Raw genomic sequence first — 11,508 nt, forward strand, 5'->3', positions numbered from 1 at the left:
ACATAGCACTAATTATCAGTACTAGACTGATATTATGGGATAAAGATGCTTAACTGATTCACAGAAAAGACATAATTTCAGCTTGGTGACAGTATTCAAAAAACGTGCCTCAGCTCAATTGCTGTTAGTGTCCAGTATATACAGATCCCTCTATCCATCATTCTCTATTTTCTTCAAAACTAACAAATGGGGTATCAGTTAAATACTTTTTGTGAACGTAATGATTTGCATTCTGCAGATAAATGCATTCTGCAGATAGGAATGCTGCGTGTTTTTTTCAAGTAGACAGACTTCTATATAAACCACCAATCATCAGCCATCCATTTCACGCTACTCATATTTACCTGATGTATATATTCCCTCTCTTCAGTTTGAACCCCTGGAAAGACACAGTTCAGCCGATCACATGGTTCACAAATGTTCTTGTAGGCCCTTAAATTTACAAGAACAGCTTTCAAGTACATTTGTGCAGCACAAAAGAATATTTGAAAAAAATAAAGACTTAGTTTTTCCTCTGTCTCACATTCAAGTCCTGAAATAATCTCTGAATTTTTTTGCCCACTGGGAAAAATTAATATAAACAAAACATAGAAAAAGGCGAATGCTGTAGATGGAGTTGCAGCACTGCTTAGCACTGAGGTTCATGACCTTTCAGAAAGCCCTGATGTCAGTTGTTTATAACTTCATCAGACCATGACCTTTAAAAATGATTTTTTGCATGCTTCATTGTCTGCATAAAATTGGATCATTCATGATTTCATTTAAACTTTATCAGAAACAGCTTATTTTTCCCCTCATAATGCTAGAATAAAGGGCTTTTTTTGCTATTCAGCTATTCAGTGATGAACTGTAGAATTTTGAAATAAGGATCCAATAAATATTATGGGATACTTTGTGAGAAATTTAATGGTTTTCTCATATTAGTCTGGCTAAGTTATGCATTACAGTTACAGAGCTCGGATCCCAAAAGATAAGATTCAAGATTAAAGTCACATGTAAATCACTATAAATCCACTATGCGCATGCTGTATAATACACAACCCCTAGTTGTATAAACACAATTTTTTGCAAGGCCACTGCTTCATTCACTTCATGAGGGCATTGACAGTTACTCTGCAAGCCAGTATTTTGGGTTTTTTATTAATGCTCATCTGCCATCCAAATGTCAGCGCAGCAGGTTATAATCCAGGCTGACAGGACATCAGCTGTCCTCCTAACCCCCTTGTGCAGGCAGACAGTGCCTCCCCAGTACAGAGAGGGAGGAGGAGACGTGGATGGGAGGAAGAGCCTTCCTCTCTGAAAGAGCAGTAAACTAACACACAGAAAGATTCTCCCAGCTGTAGTGAAGAGTAAGCACAGAGAATGGTCAATTCAAAATTACTGTCCTTTAAACATCAATGTATATATAAAGTTTAGCACTTGCTTCGTAGGCAAAATCCTCATTCATCAAATAATGTCCAGTCCAGCTGAAAAACCCAATGGATTTCATCAGCCATATTCATGTCTATCCAACCTGATTCACTACCAGAGCAAGTCTACCCTATCTATGCTTTGAGTCAGGGTTCCTGGAAAACACAGTTTGAGGGCCATGGAATTTCAGAAGACAGATGCAGTCAAGCAGGGTGACTTAAAACACTGCATAGGATCTTCAATTCTAGCATTTCCTAGCTTCAGATATTTAATTTTGTGAATTCAATGTTCTTTTATTGTATTACTTCTATATGCATGTCAATGCATACTGTTTCTTAGGCAAAGTATCTTGTCTTCTTTTATTTTTTATTTTCATATTTTTCCTATCTACACACATGAACATTATTATTTGTGATGTTTGTTTTTACATCCATGAGGCTGGGGATTTGCCTTATTAATCCCTGAATTTTCATGCAACTCCATGATATTATATAAATAATAATAATAAACGGAAAAAATAAATCAGAAATTTACCTTGTGGAGTCCCACTATGAAGTATTGCTGAAATTCTGAATTAGATGTTGTTGGGAAGAAGGGGTTGAAAGCAGAAGAATGGTGAGGAGGATGGTAAATTATCTCAAGTAACCTTGCAGTTGAGAATGTCAAAGCTTGGAAAATAGTGTGGGAAATGCCACATTTTATGCCTATTACTGTTAGTACTTTGTCTGTTTTGAGAAGTAGAATTTCTGTATAGAGATAACACTGGTGTTTGGAGAGATTTGGAGGCACCCTCATTGACATGCTTTGGCTGCCTCTCTTGGGAAAAGAGAAGACAAGAGAGGACCAAAGCTCAGAGGTAAAAAGAAATGTGCAAGGGAGGTCATAGCAGGGTGGTAAACTACAGGTGCATTAATCCTTTATAAATGGGTACAAACAAGAGTTCCACCAGCCACCAAGGTGGGGTGAGCTTGACAGTGCCTCTGTTCCTGCTTGAGTGTCTCTCAACAACTCCAGGTGTTGCTCCGGGATCCCATGCTAATGAGACAATGAAATAAATTTACTCTGCATTTCAGCCATAGTTTTGTGCTGCCTGCCTGCATCGACTCACACAGGTATTTACTGACTTGGTACAATTAAAAATAAATTTGAGGCTCTGACATAATATTTTTCTGTACTTTTATGTACTCAATAGAAAATTATATTGCCTTAGTTGGTCTAATGCAGCACACAAAGGCAATATAATTTTGTATTGAGTACAATAAGGTGCTGCTGAGGAGACAGAAACTGAAAGGTAGTGATACTTGCAGCCTGTATTTGTATAAGGCCAAGTTGTTAAAATAAAAAACGTGCTGCCCTTTCACTGACATTTACTTTTCTGAAAAAATACTGTTCATCTTACAAGAGCACAAACGTGAAAAAAGAAGAATATATAATATGGAGAGACAGGAAGAGAGAAAGAGAGAAAGAGAGAAAAAGAGAGAAAGAAAAGCATGCTGGGAACTCCAAATCTGCACAAGTACATGAATGGATGTAGAGAATCATAGAAAGTAAATGTTCTTTCCATATGGTCATGGATCTACTACTACCTTGTAGCAATATAGATACACACAGCTGAGATCCAAGTAAGTTAAACAATGTTCATCACTAAGCATTGAAACATGAATAAGACAAGATATATTAACAGAAACATAGAAAGTGAAAATTTCAACAATATAAATGTTGTAAACTAAGGCAGTAGTAGCTTTTAAAAAATATGAACACAGGTTTAGCCTCAAAGTAGACTAAAATCTCTCATAAAAAATGCTTGTTCCATGAAATCAAAATCACCTCAATAGTTCACCACTTCTCTTAATACATTTAATGAAGAAACCGGGAGGTACCTTCAGGATGCCCTGAATTCCCTGAAATACCCAACTAATGGAATTGACAACCTCTGTGGCTCCTTAGATCCAAAAGCCAACTAGGACCACCTGCCTAAGTTTCTACTGATCCATTTTTCAAGCTATAAAAAATGTATGAATAAGTTGGGAAAGCATTACACTTTGGCTGCAGCAACTGCAGCCCACGACAAGAAATTAATAACTAAATAAAATAAAGTGGTATCGTATAAAAATAAGTAAGGAGGGAAAAATAACCAGAATATTCTTCTAGATGGATTTTGGAAGGCCTAAAAGTGAGGTCTGAAAAGGTGTACAGTCCCCAGCAAGAATCTCACAGTACATCACACAAATGCAATGAAAATGCCTCTTCAAAATAGAATCAAAGGGAAGTTATTACAGTATAAATATTTGTCTAAACTATAGTCTTGCAATCACAATCTCCTTCATCCACCAGCATATTTTTATACACTTTTTCTTTTATGACTAGTGAGTTTGATAAAAAGTGCAACCACCGTGAAGCTGTCTTTAAATCATTTGAAAGACTGCAGGATCAAAGAATAACTGAATACAGTCTAGGGTAATGATATCCATTTGCAGTGTCTTTCTAAAATCTTGGTGAAATTCAATTATTTCTGTTTTCCAAGGTGCATGTCTTCCATCCTTGCAAACACATCATGCAGGAGTCAGATACACAGTTTGGTTTAGCACTCTGGGTTCTGCATAGTTGTATGACTTGCAAAAGATTAATCATGCTAGGTAGGGACTAGGAAATAAGCATCAGCTCTTCAGGTATTTCAGTGAGGCTCCAACACTCCAATGTTATTTGGGTGTCTGGAGCCATCTGGAGTCTTTTGAACACATCTGCCTCCAAACTTTTCCCAGCGTGTACCTCCTTTCAAACACAAAGTCTGATTTTCCCTGTTATAACATGACAATAGATAGACCTTCAAGAATAGACCTTCATGATTTGCACTTGAAAAATGTTATATACAGATTATATAAAAGATTTTTTACTCAACAAAAACCACTGACAAAACCACCCCATCTTACTCATCACACATTTAGGCATACATTAAAAAAAAAAAGTTGAAAGGAACCTAAAAAAAAAAAAAAGGCTTTTGATGCTTCACATATGACATGCCTTATTTCTTTATCCCTCACTTGCTGTTAGAAGTGCCGTGACTGTGACTCTTCTGGAAGGACATTATTCATATATGATTAATGTTGAAAGGCACAGTCTAGTGCCTCTGCTTCCACGGTGATGGGGGATACCTGCGGTACAGTGTCTGACTAAATGCCACAAGTGCTGCTTTTTTAACTACTGTTTTTTCTCTTTGTCACAAGCACACGTCTACATTTGAAAAATAATCTAGGAAAATGCTCCTTTTTTGTGTAAGGCTTGTTCATTTCATTTCTCTGTGCAGTTTCCTAAGAGTTTTGTTTAACTCTGAAAATAGCTAGAAACAACATATAATATAGGCATAAAGGAAATTTTGACGGCATTAATTAAGAAGTCTACCAGACATAGAGAAGTCACTGTTGTATAACATCAATGTAAATGAGATTTAAATCAAGGTAACTTCTGCTTTCTGTTTCAAAGCCATGAGATCTCAAATGGTTTCAGTTCACAAGGAGCTACAAATGTTTTCGTCTGTGCACTTGGGTCAACTTTGACAGAAATTTGGTTGAGATTGTTTTTTGCATGTTCTTATTTGGGGAAGATAAAAGAGGTGTTTCAACTTCCCATATTCATTACTTGTTTTCAGTTTTATTTAAAATGGATATTGGTCCTGTCTTGTCCCCTAGAGCTCAAAAGTTTTTCTATGGCCATGTCATGCTTCCATTCTTGCACAGAGCACCTGTACCTTTCCTGTGGTGTAACAAAGGGAAAAAAAAGAAAAAAGCTATTATGCTGATTTAATTCCTTCTGATTGCTCTGCATAATTCTATAAGCAAGTGTGTTTTTAAAGTAATGCTTGAGTTTGAACTGATTTAGTACAAGATATAACATTAGAGAATGTTTAAAGACATTTCAAATGTGTGGGTGTGGGTGTGTGGGTATTTGTACACCCAGAGGGAAAAACAAGTTATCAGATCTGATCAAGCAGTATTTCCTTCTTCTCATCTGTACAAAAGAAAAACTAGAAAATCAGCCTAAAATTTCAGGATTAGTAATCTCTGATTATTAAATCCTTCTGGTTTTGGCAGAAAATCTATTTTCTTGATGACATAATAGCTGTTAGAAGTACAGTTCCTTTCTGGGAAAATTCTGTTGTATGTACAAAATTAGGTAACAAGTACCAGTATAAGTGCATATTCATTCAAATAGCCAAACTTCTGCTTCTTTTGTACAGTAAATTCACGAATATAAGCCGCACTGAGTATAAGCCGCATCTCTGGGTGTTGGCAAATATTTCGTTTTTTGTCCATAAATAAGCTGCACCTGAATATAAGCCGCTCAGTCGTTCGCAGTGAGGACCCGCATGTAACAAAGTTGCCAAATACTAACAGAACCACGGCATGGCAGGGGGTTTACTGGCTCAACTAAGGCTGTGCAGGCTCAGCCCGCTAGGGGCTGCTGACGGGGCCAGGTAGCCCAGCCTGGCGCCGCCGCTCGGCGGGGCCACTGGGGGCCAGCTGCCGCTGCCACTGGGCTCGGTCACCACGGCCCGGCACTGCCCTGTGGTGGCAGGCAGGGACGGAGCTCCCCCCGCTCCTGCGGCAGCGGCAGTGGGCGAGGACGGAGCCCCCCACCGCCTCCCCAAGCCGCGGCGGTGGTGGCCCGGGTCCCCCGCCGCCTCCCAGAGCGGCGGCAGTGGCGGCCCAGGTCCCCCCTCTCCTCCCCAGGCCGCGGCGATGGCGGCGCGCGACCCCCCCATCTCTCCCCTGGGCTGCAGCAGAGGAGGGAAGGAAAGAGCTCTCTCGCCTCTCTCCCCGCCCCCTGTGCTGCCTGCAGGCATCCAGGCTCCACCCGCGGTGCAACAGAGTTACAATTTGTAACAATCGCAAAATGCCGACTTTGAAGCTGCTCGACTCGGCACTCTGGCTGGCACTTCTGAGGTTGTAAATGTCAGAAAATTATTCACATATTAGCCGCTCCTGAGTATTAGCCGCATTTCCGGTTTAGGAGCAAAATCTTAGTCAAATTGGTGCAGTTTGTATTCATGAAATTACTGTACATTGAAAAGGATGTTGACATCCTTGCAATCCAGGGATCCCCAAATAAATTCCATCCTGGATAAGATAGTGGCATTCGAAGCATTTGGAAGAGTTCAGATTGGTTTGGTTTTTTTAACACACTTTATTGTAGTTTTTATTCCAAGACAGGCTGTGGAAAAGTTAGTTAACTGCTAAATCAAGTGTCAGAAAATAAAATACAATGGAAGATTGAAAAGTACCATTTATGAAACTTCAGGATATTACCTTGGACTACATAAGATAGTAGTAGACCCCAGATAATTTGCAGCATCAAACAAGTCAAAACTAAATTATTAATGATGACTGATATTAACTAAATATTTATTCTGACTGTAAAAGCAGGAATTTGGGCCATATTAACAGATAATGGATATTTTGGATTATAATTTTATTGTATTTTGTAGACTGATTCATTTGAAAGTGAATCCTGGATTGGAAGTGCCCGCGCTGTTCAGCTGGAAGATATATATGACTGCCATTCAAGGTCAGCTCAGATCTGGCAGGACTCATTAGTTCAGGTGCAGTGATGTGGAAATGCTTCATAGCTCTTCTAGAGCTGGCACAATCCAGAAATAGTACATCTGCCTTTGGTGCATCAATCAGGTGCTGAGACAATTATAAACTGGCTTCACAAAAAGACATATTCTGTGTCTCCACAAGTTGTTCTCACAAAGAGGAGTATTTCTTGTTATTTGGTATACTCTTTCTGCTTCAGAAAGCAGTGTGGGTCCAGCTCAGATTACTAGTTCTGAGCACCACCGGTGACAGCTAATTCATTTCCTGGAAGTGTTTAATAGACTAAAGCATAAATGCGCTGATGCTGCCTGTGCCAGCACTGCATTTAAGCAAATACAAGTCCCTTGACCACAGTGCAAAGATCAAGTGACTGGCTCTATAGGAAACAGCTGACAAATGGTACACAGAGAACTACAGCTGCATCCAAGCTGATTCTTGCAGTCTCTCTCATGTCTCGTCAATGTTCCTTGAGGTTAGAGAGGAGCTCATTGACAAAGGCGTGATAGGAGAATTTAGGAGAAATAGTATAGAAAAGACCCGTGAGTGGGTTTATAATGAATTTGCTTCTATTTGTGAGTACACACATACATATACATGTACATGTATATGTGTATGTGTATGTATATGTATATGTATATGTATATGTATGTGTATGTGTATTTGTGTAGGTGTATGTATAGCTAAAACTATTGAAGTAATTTGTACTGTTTACTCAGTCCAACCATATTTCAGTAGAAACTAAAAAATCAGCAGCCTCTTGTAGGCTTACAATGGGAATATTTTTTACTATTTTCATTTCTGCATCTAAGGAGCTGAAAAATTCACCTATTTGTCTCTATTTACTTATGTCCTTGATTCAGCATAAATGTGGCTGCTTTTATTATCCATATGAATATATAATAGCCTTAGAATGAAATTGGAGATGCTTAAATGCCAATGCATGTGACCAAGAGGTGTGACAGCCAGTAATACAACGTCTCACTCAGTGCAGTCCCCCCTCACAGTACGTTTCCAACCAGTACTGCCCTGCATTTCTAAGACAGCAGCAGAGGATTGCCCATCTAGGCATAAATCATTGCAGTACACAAGAGGAGGAGAGGTGGATTACCAGACCCATTAATTGATCCTGCAACCAGGGGGAATCACAAACGGAATAGGATGAAGTAAAATGTGCCCTCCATTTGTGCTCTATGTACACAACCAATGATGAAAAAAAAAAGGCTTCTGTTATGGTGTAACTTCATGTCAATGAAGTTATCAGCAACTGGCATGGGCTTCCAACAATGTTCCTTTTGCTGATTGTGACAGTCCAAGATGGTTGTCAGAGGCTGCATACATAACCAGCAGGTTACAGACTGAAGTGCTCTGGAAATGGTGTTGAAACAGAATCCCCCCACAGCTACTCAGTCTTCTGACAGTTAAAAGGTGATTATGCGTCCTACCTCTTTTCTATTTTTTTCATCTTCATGGTGATCTTCATTCAAAGCAGAGATTAGTAATGCTACTAATTCTTCTTAAGAATTTTTCTCAAATCTTCTCAAAAATCAGTTTATCTTGTCCTTGTTGCTCACCGCCACAGTTATTTTCTGTGCTACTATTAGGTAATTATTTTACAGAAAGATTCACTTTTTAAAAAGTGCTGGTTTTTGTCTAGCCATAATGTGCTATTGTATATGCCTTTCCTTCCTTCAGCCATTGCTTTCATGCAATGCACCATTCTTTAATATTCATTTAAACAGACACATCATTTCTATGAAAACAAAAACTGGAACCAGGAATTAGTCATGAGTGTGCAGTAAAGGAAATCATAAAGTCTGCATTTTCCCACATAAAATTTTAACCTGCATTGTCCCACATAAAATTTTAAATTTAGACATCATACCTCCTCATATCACACTCTTTAATGTGTAAAAAGTACATCCTACAACTACTCTTAATCACTGGTGAGCAAAACTAACACTTTTAAGTGTGATACATTTCTTGTTTTGAGGTAAAAATAGAGGGGAAAGGTGATAAATGTGGCTGTTGCATGCAAAAAATAAAGTATTAAAATAGTTATATTGATATAGATATAAAGTAACACAGATATGTTACAATACTGTGAACTGATAAGGAAAATACCTTCACAGCCCTGAATTTTCTTGTTACTCTTGATTTCATATAGCAAAGAGCATTGCTACTGACATTTCTGGTCAAAGCAGTAAATTAGTATGTAACCAAAACAGTCATAATTTATAGATTCTTGCAATGAGTAGGCAATTCAATTAATTTGTTGGACATCTCCCCAGTTTACTTCTGTTTAATAGTACTAAGTTTCCCCTAGGGATTGCCACTAGTATTTTCCATTTATTCATCTGTAAGTAAGTGAAAATTTTATGGAACACATATACCTGGCATCTATGAAATCTATGAAACATTTCAGTCCTGGTTCTTATATAAAATAGAGTTCTTTGCAACTCCTTGGATAGCAAAAGGAGGCCAAAAGATTTGAGATTATGGTACTTACTTTTTGAAGCTTCCGATCCAGTCCAGTTTTTCTGACTCTAATACAGGATATCTGTAGTGATAGGTGTCTCTGCCTGTGGCAGGGGGTTGAAATGGTCTTTAAGGTCATCTCCCATCCAAACCATTCCGTGATTCTGTGACATTTGCTTTTGTGTCACAACATTGCTTTCCGGCTATTGACCCTTGATTTTTTCTAAAACTTGTTTACTGCGATTGTGCTAACATGGAATCATTGCTTCCATCAAAATTACAATTAAGTAGATAATAAATAACTCCCAAATAGCACATGTTTTGCTCAAATCATGATTGAATTCAATGATCCGTGCAGAAATTTTATATGCCTTAAGCAAAATGAGTCACTTCTGCATTGTTTTTGTAGAGATGTACAGACCCATCTTACTGACGCTAACTTCTTCTATCATAGAGACCCTTTACTTTTAGCTGTGAGTATGATCATATGTTGAGAATTAGATCCTCAAATAAAATTGTCTGTCACTGGCATTGTATCTCTTGTTGCTATGCATTTTAGGGAATTTCGCATTTTATCAGACAACAAAGCATCAGTTTAACTTCACTGTTCCCTACAATAGAAGTGGAGATGGCACTTCAGAAAACGCCCACCTTCAGCCTGTAATTCCCTAAACGAATTACAGGACTACCACAGTATTACCCCTTGCTCTCTAGCAGAATTCTAGAAGGGCAAACAACATCTGCAAAAGTTGCCTGCATTTGTAGGACAGAAACCAAACTAAAAATTCCCTCTTGGAGAATGAAATACAAAATAATGCCTAATTATGGCAGCTTTGCTAAAGTAAGTCTTCTTTCAACATATCTACTTGTATTTTCTCCAAACCATCCAGTCCTTGTAACAATGAAAACAGAAGGAAGGCAACAGAATAGACACTTTATTATACATATTTGCAAATTTTGGAGATGCCCAATTACATAATTTGTTCTTATAAATTTTACTTATTCTAGTCAGTATAGTAAAGAAATGAGATTTGAGAATATTCTAATAAATCATTTAAGCATACAATAATGACCACTGAAAGTAGAGGTCTCTCAAAATATATTACCATAGTGAAAGCATTGAAACTCCCTCAGATACTCCCAAAAAGTATGGAGTATTACAAAATTAATTTCTGCTGGTTTTATGCTGCACAACTAGTTGAACACCATGTAAAAATTAATAATTTCTACTATATATATTCATGTAGGGTAAGAAAATCCACAGATTTACTGAATCTTCCCAGAAAATCCAGATTTATGCTTAACACACATTTCCAGAAGAAAAGGAGGAATTATTTTACTTTATTAATTACTGGCCTTAAATAGAGCTGGCCGCACATCACAGGAAAGCTTCATAATAATGTATTTGTTAGGGTATACTAATATACAATATTACATGTAGAACATTAAATAATACACTCCACTGTTGTGAGTACTGTGGACAGACTAAAAATTCTTTGCTTCCCTTACTGGAATTCCCCTCCACTGGTGCAGTAAGCTAACCCAGGCCAGCCAAGCACCCATACAGCTGAATGTTCAGCTCCCCCTGCTCAGCAGAACTGAGGACAGAGTAGGGAGATCAAAAAAAGCCATGTGTCAAGATAAACATAGTTTAATAGATGAAGGGTAAAACAACATCACAACCACACCAAATGATGTAGAGCTGGTCACCCACCACCTCCCACAAGCAGTGACAACCAGCAAATATCAGATTGGTGGTCATCTTGGAAGAAGTCCACATCCTGCCACCCGTCTTCAATTATCCCCAGTTTTCAGCACAAATCATGATAAGAGCTATCCCTTTGTTCAGTTGCAGGCAACTGCCCCAGCTCTGTCCCTTCCCAGCTTGTTGTGCACCTCTAGCTTGGGTACAGGGGTAGCACAGAAAGTGGAGAAAGTCTTGACATTGTGCAAGTAGTGCGCAGGAATAGACAAATTATTAGTGTGGCATCAATCCTCGTTTACCCAAATCAAAGATACAGCATCATAT

The sequence above is a fragment of the Catharus ustulatus genome, chromosome Z (assembly GCF_009819885.2).
Source record: "Catharus ustulatus isolate bCatUst1 chromosome Z, bCatUst1.pri.v2, whole genome shotgun sequence".
In the NCBI taxonomy this organism is placed as follows: Eukaryota; Metazoa; Chordata; class Aves; order Passeriformes; family Turdidae; genus Catharus; species Catharus ustulatus.